The 18,565-nt window shown below is 45.6% G+C and overlaps 1 protein-coding gene across 1 annotated transcript in view; it reads left to right on the forward strand.

Annotated features, from left to right (window-relative positions):
* The first annotated feature begins 3,711 nt into the window (after positions 1-3,711).
* The window catches only part of RPH3AL (rabphilin 3A like (without C2 domains)), a 372,551-nt gene continuing 357,697 nt past the window's right edge, over positions 3,712-18,565 (forward strand). The window contains exon 1 of the mRNA XM_068268620.1: positions 3,712-3,775. The gene's annotated coding sequence lies outside the window, so the exon portion shown is untranslated. The remainder of the gene's footprint in view (positions 3,776-18,565) is intronic.

The raw sequence follows: 18,565 nt of genomic DNA on the forward strand, positions 1-18,565 counted from the left end.
TCAGACATGCTAGAAAATCTCGGTGGCTAGGGCTTGATTGGGTGCGTGCCCACGTTGTAACGCTGCACGTCAATCTAAAGTGCAGCATGCTACGGCGTTAGAGCGGCTTTGCCGCGTTAGCCTGCTTGCACAGGCGCAGTGATTAGCCACATGGCTAATTATTATTCACTGCACTGTGCTGACGTCACTGGCGGGACCACGTGATGCGGAGTGTTCCGCTCACGTGGTCTCCACCAGCGCATGCGCACTATAGTACGCATCACGGACACATCAAAGAGCCGCTTAACGTGGCTTTTTGCTAACGTCCTCTGCCACCACCACCATGCGTTGCGTTAGGTGCACGTTATACGACCTTAACGTAGCACCTAACGCAACGTCTTAGTGTGTAAGAAGCCTAAAAAGAAACTTGATGTCCATCAATATCTAGTGTCATGCATCCATGTCAGTCACACTTAAAGTGGCCACCAACGATCCGATTTCTAGCGAAAAATCGTTTAAGCTATCATATAATTCTGATCGGAAGAAAAATCGTTCACTACACCACCAACGAACCAATCTTTGCTTCCTATGTATCACAACCAACAAGAAAATCCAAATTTTGGTTTGACAAAAATCCAAATCGGACGATTATTTTTAAATCGATCGTAATCGATTCTGCCCATCAATGGAGATTATTTACTACAAATCCGATCAGAATTTCTGATCGCTAGAAGTTGGACCGTTAGTGGCCACCTTAAGAGTGATTATGTACAACCCATAATGGCTGCATATCCTAGTTTCCTAGTGTTTGACTTCTCATTCGCCCAGACAAGTTCAAATAAGACCCAGCAGGACTTTGCAAATGTTTCGCTGAGCATAGGTTGTGGTGACTTTTGTAGTGTTCCCTTTACGAAAAGGGTGAGCAGGTAACACCATAAACTCCCCATTTAATTGTTTGTAATTAATATGCCACTCAGTCAGTTGGGGCGCAGGGTGAGCCGAATGACTGCTTACCCTGCTGCCACTGAACTACTGTGCGGTGTTAAATACTATTACCTCTCCAAGTCGTAGCAAGGGAGAAGTAATTTGGGGTCACAGGCACCCGAATTACACTTAAAGGACAACTGTACTGAGAGCCATATTTATTTTCTTTTAAGCATTACCAGTTGCCTGGCTGCCCTGCTGATCCTCTGCTTCTACTACTTTTAGCTATAGACTCTGAACAAGCATGCTGATCAGGTGTTTCTGACAGATTAACCACACGCTTGTTGCTGATGTTATTCAGACACTACTGCAGCCAAATAGATCAGCAGGGCTGCCAGGCAATTGGTATTGTTTAAAAGGAAATAAATATGGTGGTCTCCATATTCTTCTCACTTTAGTTGTCCTTTTAAAATCCCACTGGCTGCTGTGCAGTGATAGATATTTTAACATTACGTCTATGGCGGCGCACAGGTCAAGCGCAGCTCGGGGAAGAGCATGCACTCAAGTGACCTGCTTCTATTTAATTATCCACCTTCTTTCCAAGGGACACATATTACCGGTATAATACTGCTTGGCCTGTTAAACATCCAATCAGAATTGAGTGACATTCATTGCATCCAATCTGCGTGTAGTGGAAACAGGCCCTTAATGAATGTTACCATAGCGATAGTCGTGCTACTTTAGTAGCACGACCATTGCTATTGTAACACCGCGAGCTACGCCAACCGAGTAACTTGCGGAAGTGAAGGTAATATTGTTGTGCGCTGCAGTATTACTGGCTTTTGATGAATGAACCCCTATACCTGTACCAGTTCTATTCCCTGGCTGTTTAATTTGCATTAAGGGCCCTTTTACAAGGGAACATTGGCGAAAAGTCACCATACAGTGAGGCATATAGTCCAATGAAAGTATGTCTTACTGCCCCTCTAAAGCACGCATCAACTGCTTAACGCACAGCGTACTGTGCATCACTGCATCGGAGCCCACTGCACTAAGGGCCCATTCACACCTGAGCGGGAATAACGCGATTCTCGCTCATGGCAAACCGCTAGCGGTTTTGTAAAAACCGCTACACATTGTAGCAAATGGCAGTGTTCTCACTGCCGCATTTGCGCTTAGCGTTAACCGCAAATGCGTTGCATGCATCGGTTTGCTGGTGATTAGCGTTTTGCGTTTATCGATTGTGATTAGCGTGCAAAGCATGCTAATTGCGATCGCTCCAAAACCGCCGCAGTGTCCAGTGGCTTTTCCGCGTTAATCGCGGGAAAATCACTCCCGCAATTTTGCTATTATAGGTGTGAACGGGGCCTTAGGGCTGGTGCACACCAAAACCCGCTAGCAGATCCGCAAAACGCTAGCAGATTTTTAAACGCTTTTTTTTATTTTTATGAGGCGTTTTGCTAGCGTTTTGCGGATTGCTGCTGCGGTTTTCAGTATAGTAGATTTCATATATTGTTACAGTAAAGCTGTTACTGAACAGCTTCTGTAACAAAAACGCCTGCAAAACCGCTCTGAACAGGCGTTTTTCAGAGCGGTTTGCGTTTTTCCTATACTTAACATTGGGGCAGAAATGCATCCGAAATCCAAAAACTGCCTCACCCAGGCATTTTTCGTTTCTGCAAAACGCCTGCCGCTCTGGTGTGCACCACCCCATTGAGATACATTGACCAAGCAGATCCGCAGCCGCAAGCGGATCTGAAAACGCCCAAAAAGCCGCTCGGTGTGCACCAGCCCTTAATGTGGAAGCCCTACTACATCGTGCTCCAATTATATTGTTCGTGGCAGTGTAATTGACTCCGTGTTAAAGGGCGAAGGGCCCAAGTGTGGGAGAGGGAAGGCAGTGGGCTAGCTGGCTGACTGTACTATAGGGAAGAATGTGTACACACATCCAATTTTATTGGCCAATTTTACCACTTCTAGGTAATACGAGGGCCAATTCATTTTGAATACTTTGAAGAGATTGTGTACGTTAGCGTTCATACTACATGGATATGGTAAAATTGGCTAGTCTTTGGCCAATCAAAATTTGATGAGTGTATGCGTTAGTTATGGCGGGCCCAGTGCAGCTGCCTCCTTTGTCCCTTTCAATAATTTGAGCCTGAGGATATTATTTTGTGTGAAAAGCATTCTCCAATTTGTCTCCATCAGAAACACAGCACATTATTCCAGGATTGCGGCTGTGAACAACTCTAGTTATATTTTCATTATTTATAACTGGAATGACTTTTCAGCTACACAATAAATGTTGCTTTCTTGCTGGCTTATTATTTGTTGAAAGTCTGTCATAATGGTGAAACCAGCAAGAATATTTTCCTGCAATATGTAGGCAGGTCAGATTCTTATTTTTGTGAAAGAATGACAGATTTTGTTCAAACTATTATAACTAGTCTGGGCACACACCTGACCTATTAGAGGTAAATTATAGCAGAGAGACCATCTACTTCCTCCACACGGTATATCAATGCCTAAATAGCTAGTATTGTTCAGCCATTAGGATTTCCATCTAGTTGACATATGCTGTTTGGGTCCCCGGGGACGGCAAGTAATGAGACGCACGTGTAGTTCCCCACCTCTGACTCAGTCATCAAGCTGTCCTTGTGACGTGCACCCAGCTCCTGTGTGTCTGCCAGCCCAGGTCTCCGCTTGTTTGCAGCTGTTCACTTGGCTGCTAATTGAAACATTTATTTCGTCTTTGAGTGATACTAGTTGTCGTGCGGTTTCCTCCTATTTCAGATAGCAACTGATCTTTTCAAACCTGCCTCTGCACTGGAGAAACAGATCGAAATCTCACCTGACGTACACATCTGCTCTGGTAAGTTTCCTTTCAGTGCCTGTCACTTATTTTCTCCTCTCGGATCTGGTGTATGTCAGCAGTGCGTGGGCTCTGTACTGCTTGTTTGTCTGGGCTTCTTTATGTCATTGCACTCAGATGTCTAGCTGCTGTTTAGTGTGTGTTTTATGTTACATTTAAATATTAAGACACTTTTATTTTTTTTCCTGTTTATCACCAATATAATACTGTGTGTGTGTGTGTGTGTGTGTGTGTGTGTGTGCATAATAAATATATATATATATATATATATATATATATATATATATATATATATATATATATATATATATATATATATATATATATATAGCGTCGACATCTTACGCAGCGCTGTACAGAGTATATATTGATTTGTCACTAACTGTTCCTCCATAGGGGCTCACAATCTAATCCCTACTATAGTCATATGTGTATGTATGTATCATGTAGTGTATGTATTGTAGTCTAGGGCCAATTTAGGGGGAAGCCAATTAACTTCTCTGTATGTTTTTGGGATATATATATTTGTCCCCCCCCCCCCCCCCCCCAACTTATACAACACTTTTTTTTTACGAGAGTGCATTAATAAATGTATGACTTTATTTTATATTACTTTTCTCCGATGGACCTCACAATCTAACTTCCCTCCCTACCACAGACTAGGGGTAAGATGATAGACAATGAAGGCCAACTAAATCCTGGCAACACAATTGCTGCCATAATTCCTTCTCAGAAACTATCCATGGTAGAGTACCGTGTCTTGATACCATCTCAATGGGGCCGAAAAGTTGTGCCACGTTCATTATATAGCATACAGTGCAATAAAATGTGTATCAAACAAAGGAGGAAGTATCAGCACTGCAAATAGCTTTATTAAGTGAGGCACAGTCCATATACAAGTGCATGCAACAGCTAGGCAAGTGAAGTGGGCATACCGGTGCATGGAGGTGTGACAGTTGCAGTGGGTGCTGGTTACCTGACAGCAGTTTCGCGCAAAATTGCGCTTCTACAGAGGCAATAAAAATGTGCATCATTGCAACAGTAAATGCGCTGGGTTACTGCGCCAGAATCCGCTGCACCGCTCTCATTGGTAAAGCCGCATAGGAATATCATTACATCACGTTGCGATGATAATTTCTGTTGCAATGCAACGTAATGGACACAGTGTGAAAGGGCCCTTAATAACAATTTTTCGTAAAATATTTTGTAATGTAGTTTTTCCAGCAGTGGAAGTACTTTGCCAGGAGCACAGCAGACTACTGCTATGATAGCTGTTTCAAGCTTCGGCTTAGCAGCGGTCTGCATTGTATTCACTTATACATAAGGTTTGTAATGGACCACTACTTAGCCAGGCACTATAGCTGTGAATGCTGTGGTCTGCTGTGCTCCCACTTCAGCATTTCCACTGCTGGCAGCTCTGCACAAGGGACATAGTTTATCAGAAAAATGTGTTTTAGCAGGTAAGACCTGCTTTAGTTTGAAAGGTTCCTAAGTAGGGTGGGGACTAGACAGACAGATGGATGCAGTGTCAAATCCTGGGCAGCAATTTTCTTTACACTGCTAGTATGTTTTGTGTGAAAGAAAGCTAAGTGCTGCATGACAGGAGTGCAACCACTTAGCAACCGTGCTGCTTATTTCTTGCTAAAACAAATTCAAGTTTTAATATGCCTTTAAGCAATGAGTGTACAGCTACCAATCATTAGTGATTGTGTTCTTTTCCAGCTTGTTTAATGAGGTTAACCAATTGTGTACCAGCAGTCTCTGGTGTACCAGAGAATGGCACCTCCCGACGAATTACCGCACATACCCATCGCTCCCGCTGGTCACTACGCTCTTCCATCACTGCAGGCCCCTCTATAAGACGGCAGAGCACTGTCAGCCAGTCAAGAGCCGCTTTCATTGGCCCCTGATGCTGTCTTGGCTCACAGTGATCATGCGGTCAGGAGCCAATGAGAGCGGCTCCTGACCTACTCACAGAGCTTTACCATCTTAGACGGCAGGGCGAGTGAATTCCAGCGGATGCAGAGCGGCGTGTTTGGTGAAATCTATACATATCAGCGTTAAAATGCTGATGTTGGTGTTCAAATGTGGCATATCGAATTCGGAACGCTTGACTTGTGCTGAACAGCACACTTAAGCGCCATTTTAGTATGAAGAATGGGACAGGGTCAGGGGAACTTCACTTACCTGTACTTCACAATGTGTTTCAAATTACACTGATGCTTCTCCCTTTGATGATTCCTATTTTCGTCTTTGGAAGGAGGAAGCATTGGAGTCGCATTAAATGCGCATGTAAGTGAACTGCCATATCTCTCTCCATTTGTTCACACTGAAATGGTGCTGCAGTGTGGTGTTAGGCAATTTTCGGGTGTTCCAAATTTGTTTTGCCAAATTCAAACACCAACACTACCTACAAGCATAGATCTTCTGTGGCTCATTTGCATAATGTAAAAATTGTGGAGATAAGCTTGTATGAGAGATAAAAATGGATAGTACAATGCACTATTGATCAGAGCCTCCTTTTGTTTGTTGTAAGTATGCTAAAACCTTAGTAATACATATAAACCAGTAAAATGTGAAATCTGGCTGGTGAAGGTTAATTCACTTGGCAAATCATAAATAAACTTTTTTTGCTGTTACTTTACAAAGGAAACCTAAAGTGAGTTTATTGGGGATACTTTCCTTTTAGAAATTACTTGTCTGGTTGTTGTTCTGATCCCCTGCCTTCAATACAGCTAGTCCCCTACTTACAAGCACTTGAATTACAAACGTCTCATACATACAAAGTTACTCTTGTGTATAGAATGTACAGCACCGTTATAACGGTGCATAATATTTTGGACTTGAGCTATGAGAAAAATAGTTGGAATGGACCTTTGTATTCAGGTCCATGAATTTTTTATTTTTTCAAAATAATAAACTGTATTTTTAACCACTTGCCCTCCCCCGGGACGAGTATCTATGGTCTTCCAAAATCCCTCTTCACCTCGCAGGAATGTAGGTACTACACTCCTTGCTGTTGTACACTCCCCCGCTTGTTTTCGCTGCTGATCGTCAGAGGGGAGATCAATGTATGGGAACGCAGTTCCCATTCTTTGATCTAAGTCCCCATGTGGATGATCGCTGGCATTAATGACATGCCGGGTCATTCACAAAAGCCGACACTTACACGTCCATGCATTAATTCCTGTTTGCATACTAATAGTACGCACAGGAAAGTTATGCACGAGGACATCTTGTGGCCAAAGAGTAAAATTACACATGCACATACTTGTTGTCCCCATTCATCCTTCCGCATCCGGTGTATCCTCCATTCACCGGCAGAGGAAATCCAAGATGCAGCAACCCAGAGGTACTTCCAGGTTCACGGCTTAGAAACCGATTGGAGTATACCAGCGGAGGCAGGGAGTGAAGTGATGCAGGCGGAGGAGCCAGGCACTGCAGGAGGTGGGGGAGCAGACTGATTGATTTATGAAAGATAAGCATGAGGCTAGCGACCAGCAGCTTGTCGCTAGTTTTTTTGGGGGGACAGCAGAGCCCAGGGGGGACTTACAGCGGCATTAGGACACAGAGGCCTATAATGTCCTATAATGTGAAAAAAAAAACCCCGCCTCGGGTACTCTTTTTAAAATTCACCCCTTACCTCCCACACTCCCCAATAGTTACTCAAATACAATTTTTGTAAAAAAAAATAAAAATAAATAAAGAATACACAATTAAAAAACACATAGTTATCTTAGAGACTATATGGGTTTTTTTTTAATATGTATGTCAGGAGGGTATATTACTGTTACTTTTTAAATTATGGGCTTGTAATTAGTGATGGACGCAAAACTGAAAAAAATGCACCTTTATTTCCAAATAAAATATTGGCACTATACTTTGTACTAGAGAAATATTTTAAACTTGGAATAACCGGGCCAAATGGGCAAATAAAATGTGTGGCATTTATCCACAGTAGAACGTTTAATTTTAAAACTATAATGGCTAAAAACTGAGAAGAAATAATTTTTTTTCCATTTTTTTTTCTTATTATTCCCATTAAAATGCATTTAGAATAAAATAATACTTAGCAAAAAGTACCACCGAAAGAAAATCTAATTGGTGGCGAGAAACACAATGTACAGATCATTTTAGTGTAATAAGTACTGATAAAGTTCTTGGCAAATGAATGGACGCAGCACTGAAAGGTGAAAATTGCTCTGTATTTTAAGGAAAAAAATCCTTGGAGGTGAAGTGGTTACTTTTTGTCAATTGTTGTTTTCTTTCTGTAATCTTTGAAAATACTACATGCTTCAGATAATAAAGCTTTATCTCTGCCTCGAAACTCCACAAGTAGAGTGTACACAGCGAGTTAAACTGTACATCTTCATAAATCTTTACTATAGAGCACCAACACTGGTAGTAGTAAAGTAAATATCTGCTTAGAACCATGTAAAAATATGAAAAGAATATGGGTCTAAAATGTAAAACCCTACTACAACCACTAATAGTTGTGCATAATATTGAAAGGGTATGGTTAAATGCTGGGCTAAAAGCATGGCAGAAAACAAACTGCAACACATCCCAGTATCTTGCACATGGTTAAGTCAATGCAGGATAAAGATGGTTCCCTCCATATCTCTTAGGGCTCGTTTCCACTATTGCGGTGCGGAATCGCCTGGATTCCACCGCTGATGAAATCGCATGCGGATGCGATTCCGCATGCGTTTTTTGCCGCGAATTCGCATAGGTGAGGGTATATGCGATTTTAACCATGTCACTGCCTGTGTGAATTTACATTGGTACCTATGCGAATTCGCAGCAAAAAACGCATGGGGAAAACGCATGCGATTTCCCTATTAAATACATTGTGTGCGATTCGCCTGCATTCCACACGCAGGCAAATTCTGCAGGGTGTTCCGTGCAGATTTTCTCTGCACAATAAAACGCTCCCGCAGACGCATAAGTGGAAACGGGCCCATTCACTTATATTGTCTGTGCGAATCCGCATACGCAAGACGCATGCGGATTCGTGATAGTGGAAACGGGGCCTCATTATCCACTCTAACTAGATTTAAAAATTCAGGTTAACGGAATTATCTGTCTTAATTTTTAGGGTTCATATGTCTCCTCTAAACTACCCCAAAATCCTATGGCAAATTTTAACCAACCCCTCCTGCTTCAAACACTGACCTAAAACTCCTTTTCAGCCGTGCCTCCCCACCCTTTAAACTTTTACCTAGCTTTAACCATTTCCTGCCAAATGCCTCCCTTTAACATTTTTTACTTTTTGGCTGCTTACACACCAAGACGTTACAGGCGCACGTTAGTGCGCCTGTAACGCTCCCCCAACGCACAGCAATGTAACACAAGTGGGCTGTTCACACAGCCCACGTTGCGTTACATGTAACGCTGCACGTTCTCCGCAAAGTGCAGCATGCTACGGCGTTGGAGCGGCTATAGCCACGTTAGACTGTTTGCACATGCGCAGTGGGGGGCGGAGAGGAGGCGGGGAGAGCCAGCTACAGTAGCCGCGCACATGGCTACTTAATATTCACTGCACTGGCGGGCGCTGATTGGCCGGCGGGACCACGTGATGCGGAGTGTCTCGCTCCGCATCACGTGGTCCCGCCGGCCAATCAGCGCCACTCTGGGAGACATTATAGGAATCGAGCCGCCTAACGTGGCTCACTCTACCGTCGGCTCTTGCAGCACCATACGTTGTGTTAGGTGCACGTTATGCGACCTTAACGTGGCACCTAACGCAACGTCTTGGTGTGCAAGAAGCCTAAATCTACGCCTACCCAAAACTTAACCTCCAGATTATGCCAAACCCTAGCCCATTTCTTAAAACTTCTTTACACCAAAAATGTATCTACATTTTCCCCCATCCATAACCTTTTCCTAAAACTATATGGATAGGGAATAAAAAGGTAAATGTTTAACCTCCTTAGCGGTCTGGACGAGTTCAGCTCGCCCATTACCGCTGGAGGGTGCCGATTTTATTCAAATAAAAAGGTGCACACGTAGCCGGCACTTTGCCAGCCGCGTGTGCTACCTGATCGCCGCCGCAGCGCGGCGATCCGCTGCGTGCAGCGGCAAAATAGGGTCCCCCCAGCCGCCCGAGCCCAGCTAGGTCCCCCCAAACAGTTCCGGCCAGCGCTAAGGGCTGGATCGGGGCGGCTGTCCATATAGTTTTAGGAAAAGGTTATGGTTGGGGGAAAATGTAGATACATTTTTGGTGTAAAGAAGTTTTAAGAAATAGGCTAGGGTTTGGCATAATCTGGAAGGTTAAGTTTTGGGTAGGCGTAGATAAAAAGTAAAAAATGTTAAAGGGAGGCATTTGGCAGGAAATGGTTAAAGCTAGGTAAAAGTTTAAAGGGTGGGGAAGCACGGCTGAAAAGGAGTTCTAGGTCAGTGTTTGATGCAGGAGGGGTTGGTTAAAATTTGCCATAGGATTTTGAAGTACGCATCGGGAGCGCCCTCTAGTGGGCTTTCATGCAGCCAACTTTCAGTTGGCTGCATGTAATAGAGTTTTTTTTTTTTTTTTTAATTAAAAAAAACCCCTCCCGCAGCCGCCCTGGCGATCTTAATAGAACGCCAGGGAGGTTAAAGCACACCTTTCCAGGGGCAAAACTACAAATAATTTCTCCTACCTCAGCAAAACAAGGGGCCATATGCAATTCCCCTTTTCACCTGAGTTTTCTCCTAGGAGATAATTTTTCATCTTCAATTTAAAATAACTTTCCAGCACTTTTCAACTAAAAAAGTACCAAAAAGTAGGTGAGAAAGTACTATTAAAATTTAATATCAGTATTTTTTTTGCTTGCTGGTGGCTTAAAAGGTATTTTACTGTTTAAAACTATCACCTAGGAGAAAACTCAGGTGAAAAAGTGAATTGCATATGGCCATTGTGTCTCTCCTAGGGTCACAGCTCCTTCTCCCATGGTAACCGCCACGACCAGGAGGCCCAGCTGCTAGAAATCATGAAAGTGTTGCCACCATGACTCCTACATAAAAAGTGGCCACAAATCTGGAGGGAATGGTGCCTGTGTTGGAAGGAGGGATGGAAAGAAGTTGGGGCTTTTATCATTCCCAGGCTCCCCTGCATTTGAATTTTTTTTTTTTTTTTTTTTTTTTATTCCTGTTCTAACCTCTCTTTGGGGGAGGACTGAGGCTGCCTCTCATTTAAGAATTTAGGGCTGGTACAGTGCCTGGTGCATTCAGGTTTTAATGAGGCAACTTGAACCAGTAGGCTGGCTGAGAGAAATAAACACCCAATTACAGAGCAGTTAGAGGGCGGGCAAGCTGGTAAATCTACACAGCTTGATGCAGAGCAGAGGCTTGCCTGCAAGGTCCGTGGGAAAAAAAATCTCTGGTCTCTCACTATTGTTAACTGCATGTGCACAGCTACAGGTGTTGAAAAATTTTCGACAGTCCCTAGGCTCCAGGAAGGCTGCTGGCATACAGTCCCTGGGCTCCAGGAGGGCTGCTGGCATACAGTCCCTGGGCTCCAGGAGGGCTGCTGGCATACAGTCCCTGGGCTCCAGGAGGGCTGCTGGCAGACAGTCCCTGGGCTCCAGGAGGGCTGCTGGCAGACAGTCCCTGGGCTCCAGGAGGGCTGCTGGCAGACAGTCCCTGGGCTCCAGGAGGGCTGCTGGCAGACAGTCCCTGGGCTCCAGGAGGGCTGCTGGCAGACAGTCCCTGGGCTCCAGAAGGGCTGCTGGCAGACAGTCCCTGGGCTCCAGGAGGGCTGCTGGCAGTACTTGTGTGAGAGATGGAAACTTGAGCCGTTGTAACTCAAAATGTATTATAAGCGCCCCCCCGGTGCCAGTGCATTATATTTTACCTGTCACGCTGTCCCTCGAGTGTCCTTGCTGTATTTCCCACGTGACTACTGGCATATAGCACATGGGGCACGTGTGTAATGTCATTTGGGCTGAGGCTGCCGTGAAAATGGGCCTCTAGTTTGTTTTTCCCAGCCCAAAAGGTCCCAGTCCTCGCCTTCCTCTCTTGCATATTACCCAACTTTGGGAACAAACATGCTGTGATTTGCATGTTAGAATACCAGGAGAGCATCTTTGGGCTCAAACTGTCCCTAAGTAAATCTGAGGCGAATGGAAGGTAAGGATTTTTACTTACCTGGGGCATTCTCGAGCCCCCTATAGTCAGTTGGCTCCCTCACTGTCATCCCAGTCCCTTCTGCTGTGCTTCTGTGAAGTCTGCGACCCAACTGGGTCAGGGACTACTCTGCACATGTGCAATTCTGGATGTATGCACCAACCTATCACAGTCCCGTTCCCGGGAGTGTTCTGCATCTACGTGGTTCGTTGAGACTGTATCTGCCCTTTACTGGGCTGTTAGTGGCACCAGGAGGTCAACGATGGAGCACATTTATGACAGGGGGCTTGAAGAAGCCTCAAGTAAGTAAAAATCCTTTTCTCCCTTGGCTTCAGGTACACTTTAAAGGAAACCTAAACTGAGAGGGATATGGATGTTTCCCTTTAAACAATGCCAGTTGCTTGTCAGTCCTGCTGATCTCTTTGGCTGTAGTAGTGGCTGAATCACACACCTGAAACAAGCATGCAGCTAATCCAGTCTGACTTCAGTCAGAGCACCTGATCTGCATGCTTGTTCAGGGGCTGTGGCTAAAAGTATTAGAGACACAGGATCAGCAGGCGATTCAGGCAACTGGTATTATTTTAAAAGGAAAAATCCATATCCTTCTCAGTTTAGGTTCCCTTTAACCACTTAAAGACAACTGGACGAATATATTTGTCCAGTGTTGTTGTGGAGGGTGCACCACCAGTTTGTTACTAAGGGCTCGTTTCCACTATCACGAATCCGCATGCGTCCAAGTGGATGGGCCTGTTTCCACTGTAGCGTTGTTGAGGTGCGGTTTTTTTTTTTCAGCTGTGAAAAAACGCACAAAAGAGCCGCAGAATTCGCCTGCGAGTGGAATGCATGCGAATCGCATGCAATGTATTTAATAGGGAAATCGCATGCGGTTTCCCCATGCGTTTTTTGTAGCGAATTTGCATGCAAATTTGCATAGGTACCAATGTAAATTCACACAGGCAGTGACATGTTTAAAATCACATATACCCTCACCTATGCAAATTCGCATGCGAATTCGCGGCAAAAAAACGCATGGGGAATCGCATCCACATGCGATTTCATCAGCGGTGAAATCCAGGTGATTCCGCACCGCAATAGTGGAAACGAGACCTCAATGAGGCATGTGTGGTATAATTTTAACCATGACTAGTTGTAGAATTTATTTTGATGAGTCTAAAAGCTGTGACCCACGTTACATGCAAAATAGGTAGGGACTAACTCCATCAAAAATAGTCATTTTCAGAATTATGATCAAACTTGGGAAAGTTTTAGCACCACTACAAGAGACATATGTGGTATCATTTTAACCGTGATAGGTAGTAGAATAGAGTTTAACCTTCTGCCGCCCGCGTCACACCAGTAGGCGTGGCCGCGGCGGCAGCCCCAGGACCGCCTAACGCCAATTGGCGTAAAGTCCCGTGGCTCTATTTTGCATGAGATCGCGCGCATGGTGCGCGCGCATCTCATGCACGGAGGGCGGAGCTCCGCCCCGCCTTCAGTCTCCGAGCGGCTATTGCCGCTGGGGAGACTGTTAGATGGCGATCACGCCGTCTATTTACTTGGTGCATCGCTGCGATGAGCAGCAGCGCTGCACTGGGGACAGCCGTGTGACACTGCTGTCCCCATGGGGGACAAGAGAGCGATCGGCTCTCATAGGCAGAAGCCTATGACAGCCGATCGCCGTAATTGGCCGGCTGTGGGGAGGGAGGGAGGGAGGGAATACATTTAAAGAAACGGGTTTTTAGAAAAAAAAACAACAATAATATTTATTTAAAGAAAAATAAACATGGGGGGAGCAATCAGATCCCACCAACAGAGAGCTCTGTTGGTGGGGAGAAAAGGGGGGGGGGGGGAATCACTTGTGTGCTGAGTTGTGCGGCCCTGCAGCTTGGCCTTAAAGCTGCAGTGGCCAATTTTGCTAAAAATGGCCTGGTCACTAGGGGGGTTTAGCCCTGCAGTCCTCAACTGGTTAAAGAGTTTAAGTGCCATTCTTCATTTTCTGGTTGATCCTATTCTGTTATGATTGCGTTGGGCCACATAAATGCATAGCAAATACAATGCAGTTATATTGTAATGGGACGATCACATTGGCGTATTTAGCTGTGAAATGCGATTGAGTCCACTGAAATAATGAGACATGCTGTGCAGTGACGGATGACATGCCTGTGTACAGTTGCCATAAAGCATACTTCTTATGTAGTGTATACTTCATTGTATGTGTCACATTTGCATGTACAGTATAGGGCAGGGTTAGGGAACCTATGGCTCGGGAGCCAGATGTGGCTCTTTTGATGGCCACATCTGGCTCATATACAAATCAGTAGGGGTTGATTCACTAAGCTACACTGCTCAAGCAGCACATCTTAGTGTGGCAGCGCAAATAACATTTTCTAAGTAGGCATACTACTGCTGTAGCATGCACTACTAACTTACTCATGCTCCCTCCCCCCCCCCCCCCCCCCAAAAAAAAGTAACAGCTGCTCCAGTTGTCCCACTCTGGACCCTGCCAGGTCCAGTGATTTTGTAAGACAGGCAGCTTATTGGGCCAAAGTGCGGGAACCTCGTCCTACAGAGTGAATCAACCTCCAAGTCAGCTAGCTAATTGTACAAGCTGTTAGGCCTGGTGCACACCAAAAACCGCTAGCAGATCCGCAAAATGTTAGCAGATTTTGAAACGCTTTATCTTATTTTTCTGTATCGTTTCAGCTAGCATTTTGCGGTTTTGTGAAGCGTTTTTGGTGTAGTAGATTTCATGTATTGTTACAGTAAAACTGTTACTGAACAGCTACTGTAACAAAAACCGCCTGGCAAACCACTCTGAAGTGCCATTTTTCAGAGCGGTTTTCCTATACTTAACATTGAGGCAGAAACGCCTCAGCAATCCAAAATCTGCCGCAGCCTGGGAGTATGCGTTTCTGCAAAACGCCTCCCGCTCTGGTGTGCACCAGCCCATTGAGATACATTGACCAAGCGTATCCGCAGCCGCAAGCGGATTGCAAACCGCAGCAGAACCGCTCTGGTGTGCACTAGGCCTTAGTCGGTATTTCTCCAGTCTGGCTCTCAGGGAAATTGCTGCTGTTGCTGAAACCCAAGAGAAGCTGAAGACGTGTCTGACACTTCCGCTGCCCGGTGGATCAACTGTATACACATCACCATGGTAACAGGGCAACATGGTCCTCTGCTGCGCATGTGCATTGTCCCAGTTTGAAACATATGGTATGGCTCTCACAGAATTGCATTTTAAAATATGTGGCATTTGTGGCTCTATCAGCCCAAAAAGGTTCCTGATCCCTGGTATAGGGTGTAGCAAAAATAACATTTTGACTGTAGCAGTGGCGTACCTAGGGCATTTGGCACCCGGTGCTGGGTATTAAAAGACCCCCCCCCCCCAAAAAAAAAAATGGGCGTGGCCACAACCTGCGGCGTGCTTCGCGGTAAAAATGGGCGTGGTCGTGACCGGATGAGGGCGGAGCTAACTGTAATTTAAAGTATTAGCTAGTATAGTTGCCCCAGTATAGCTAGTAGTTTCCCCCAGTATAGCTGCCCCCAGTGAAGCTAGTATAGTTGCCCCCAGTGAAACTAGTTGCCCCCAATGAAGTTAGTATAGTTGCCTCCAGTATAGCTGGTTTAGTTGCCCCCAGTATAGCTGGTTTAGTTGCCCCCAGTATAGCTGGTTTAGTTGCCCCCAGTATAGCTGGTTTAGTTGCCCCCAGTATAGCTGGTTTAGTTGCCCCCAGTATAGCTGGTTTAGTTGCCCCCAGTATAGCTAGTTTAGTTGCCCCCAGTATAGCTAGTTTAGTTGCCCCCAGTATAGCTGCCCCCAGTATAGCTAGTATACCTGCCCCCAGTATAGCTAGTTTAGTTGCCCCCAGTATAGTTGCCCCCAGTATAGCTGGTATAGTTGCCCCCAGTATAGCTGGTATAGTTGCCCCCAGTATAGCTGGTATAGTTGCCCCCAGTATAGCTAGTATAGTTGCCCCCAGTATAGCTGGTATAGTTGCCCCCTGTATAGCTGGTATAGTTGCCCCCCAGTATAGCTAGTTTAGTTGCCCCCAGTATAGCTGCCCCCAGTATAGCTAGTATAGTTGCCCCCACTATAGCTGGTATAGTTGCCCCCAGTATAGCTAGTTTAGTTGCCCCCAGTATAGTTGCCCCCAGTATAGCTGGTATAGTTGCCCCCAGTATAGCTAGTTTAGTTGCCCCCAGTATAGCTGGTAGTTGCCCCCAGTATAGCTGGTAGTTGCCCCCAGTATAGCTAGTTTAGTTGCCCCCAGTATAGCTGCCCCCAGTATAGCTGCCCCCAGTATAGCTAGTACAGTTCCCCCCCCCCAGTAAAGATGCCCAGGAGGGGGGGAAGCAGCGCTAGAAGAAGGGGCAGTGGGGGCAGCGGTGGGGAGGGGGGAAATATCCCCCCTCCCTCACCTGGGACCCCTCCTTCTGCCTCTCTCTCCCCCTCCAGAATAGCTGCGACAAGTGCGGGGCGGCCGGAGGCGTATAGACAATTACTCACCTAATCTCCGCGTTCCCAGCGTCATGACGTTACAGGTCTCCGCCTCCAATGCCGCCCACTGTGCTTCCGCTAATCAGGAAGCACAGTGGGCGGCATTGAAGACGGAGACCTGTGACGTCATGACGCTGCGCTCCACGCTTGGAACGCGGAAATCAGGTGAGTAATTGTTCATACGCCTCCGGCCGCCCCGCACTTGTCGCCGCTATTCTGGAGGGGGAGAGAGGCAGAAGGAGGGGTCCCAGGTGAGGGAGGGGGGAAATTTCCCCCCTCCCCACCGCTGCCCCCACTGCCCCTCCTTCTAGCCCTGCTTCTCCCTCCTGCTGTGCTGCTGTGGGGGGTCGTGGTGACACCCCCCTGGGTGTCTGACACCCGGTGCGCCCCGCCCCCCTGCGCACTATGGTAGGGACGCCACTGGACTGTAGTGAGCCTTTAATTACTACTGGAATTGTTATCCACCTCTCTTAAAGCAGACCCAAACCAAACATTTTTTTAATTCAAAATATTTAGTTTCATCACTCTGACACATACAAAGATAAATAAACACTCCTTCAAGCCTATAAGCATTTCAGTGCATGTTTTTCACCAGATGTGGCTCTTTTGATGGCCACATCTGGTGAAATTCAACATCCCGCTGAATGACGCGTCCCCGCCATTACCGCCGATCTCGGCGCTCTGAACCCGCCGCAGTTCGCTGGCAGAGCTCTGGCTCCCATTGATGGACAGTGTCAGGAGCCAATGAAAGCGGCTCCTGACCGGCTGTCGGCACTCTGCCGTCATAGAGACATCAGAGAGAGGAGCCTGCAGTGATGGAGCACTGTCATGAGTGGCGGGTATGTGTGGCGATTCGTTGGGAGGCGGCCTTTTACCGTGCCAGCAGTGTCTGGTCCTTAAGGGGGCAGAGACTGCTGGTATTTAAAGAGGAACTTTGAGGCTGAGATCACATATGACATAGCGTGAAAAAGGAGCGTTTTATGCAGGTGTGTGAGTGATTTTGTAGTGCGTTTGTACTGTTTTTTTGATGCATTTGCGGTTTTTTTAACGCAGATGTGTTTTTCATGTTTTTTCATGCATTTTAATACATTTGTGGTTCGCATATGCATTTTGTATGCGTTTTTAAATTTACATTTATGCAAATCACTAGTAAGGCAACAGGAAGCGGAAATTCTTCAGAAATCATTATTTAAAAAAAAAAAAAAAAAAAAAAACATACAAAACGTAATCCATTGACTTTCATTATGTGCGTTTTGGCAGCAATCCTGCATAATATGCAACAAAACCAGCATTTGTGAAACACATACTGTAAATTGCAGGTCTCCGCTTCTTTTTCTGCATCCCATTGCTGCATATAAAGCGCAGCGTTTTACGCACCGCTAGCATTCCTGCTATGTGTGCACCCAGCCTAACAAAGGATTGAACGTCACACCAATCAGTAGCTGATAACCCCTTTCCAACGAGAAATCGTGTCCTTTTCTGGAATAGGGATAAATCAGTATTGCTGATTTTGGGCTTGATTCACGAAAGCTTTACATATGCAAACTAGGGTGCTAAGTAGTTTGCACGGGCAAAACTATTACTGATTGCGTGCTATTTGGTGTGTGCGAAACGTTGCACTGTCCGTGTGCAAAGTGCGCTTATCGGGCTATTTTGCACGCGGATGGTGCAACGTTTCACGTGTACAGTGCAGCGCTAAACTTTTGCACGCATATTAGCAGGTGCAAAGGCACTTTGCACGTGTTAAGGGGCTTTTCACTGTCGTGCTAACACTTAGCACGCTTTTGTGAATCAAGCCCCTTGTGGTGAAACTCCTCCCACAGAGTGATGTCAAGACCATGGTCCTGACAGTTTGCTGTGTAACTTTGTTGCATTGTGGGAAATGGGGGCTATTTTCAACTGCCAAGCAAGCCATATTTCCCTCAGTGGAATGCTCAGTTATTGAGCACTCTATGCACAGTGTTCCACCTGCCTGTACTAAAGATGTTGCCACCTGTTATAAATTTTAAAATGTAAATCGGGGAGAGGAAAGGTTTTACAATAGGCAAACACTGACAAATCCTTTATAAATTAATATTGTAAAAAAATAAGCAATTTTATTCATTATTTTTCACCACTGTTCCTCTGCGCGGAGTACCTTGCTTATGTTCCTGCACTGTTCCACAGCAAGTGGATGTCCATTATCAATG

The sequence above is a fragment of the Hyperolius riggenbachi genome, chromosome 2 (assembly GCF_040937935.1).
Source record: "Hyperolius riggenbachi isolate aHypRig1 chromosome 2, aHypRig1.pri, whole genome shotgun sequence".
In the NCBI taxonomy this organism is placed as follows: domain Eukaryota; kingdom Metazoa; phylum Chordata; class Amphibia; order Anura; family Hyperoliidae; genus Hyperolius; species Hyperolius riggenbachi.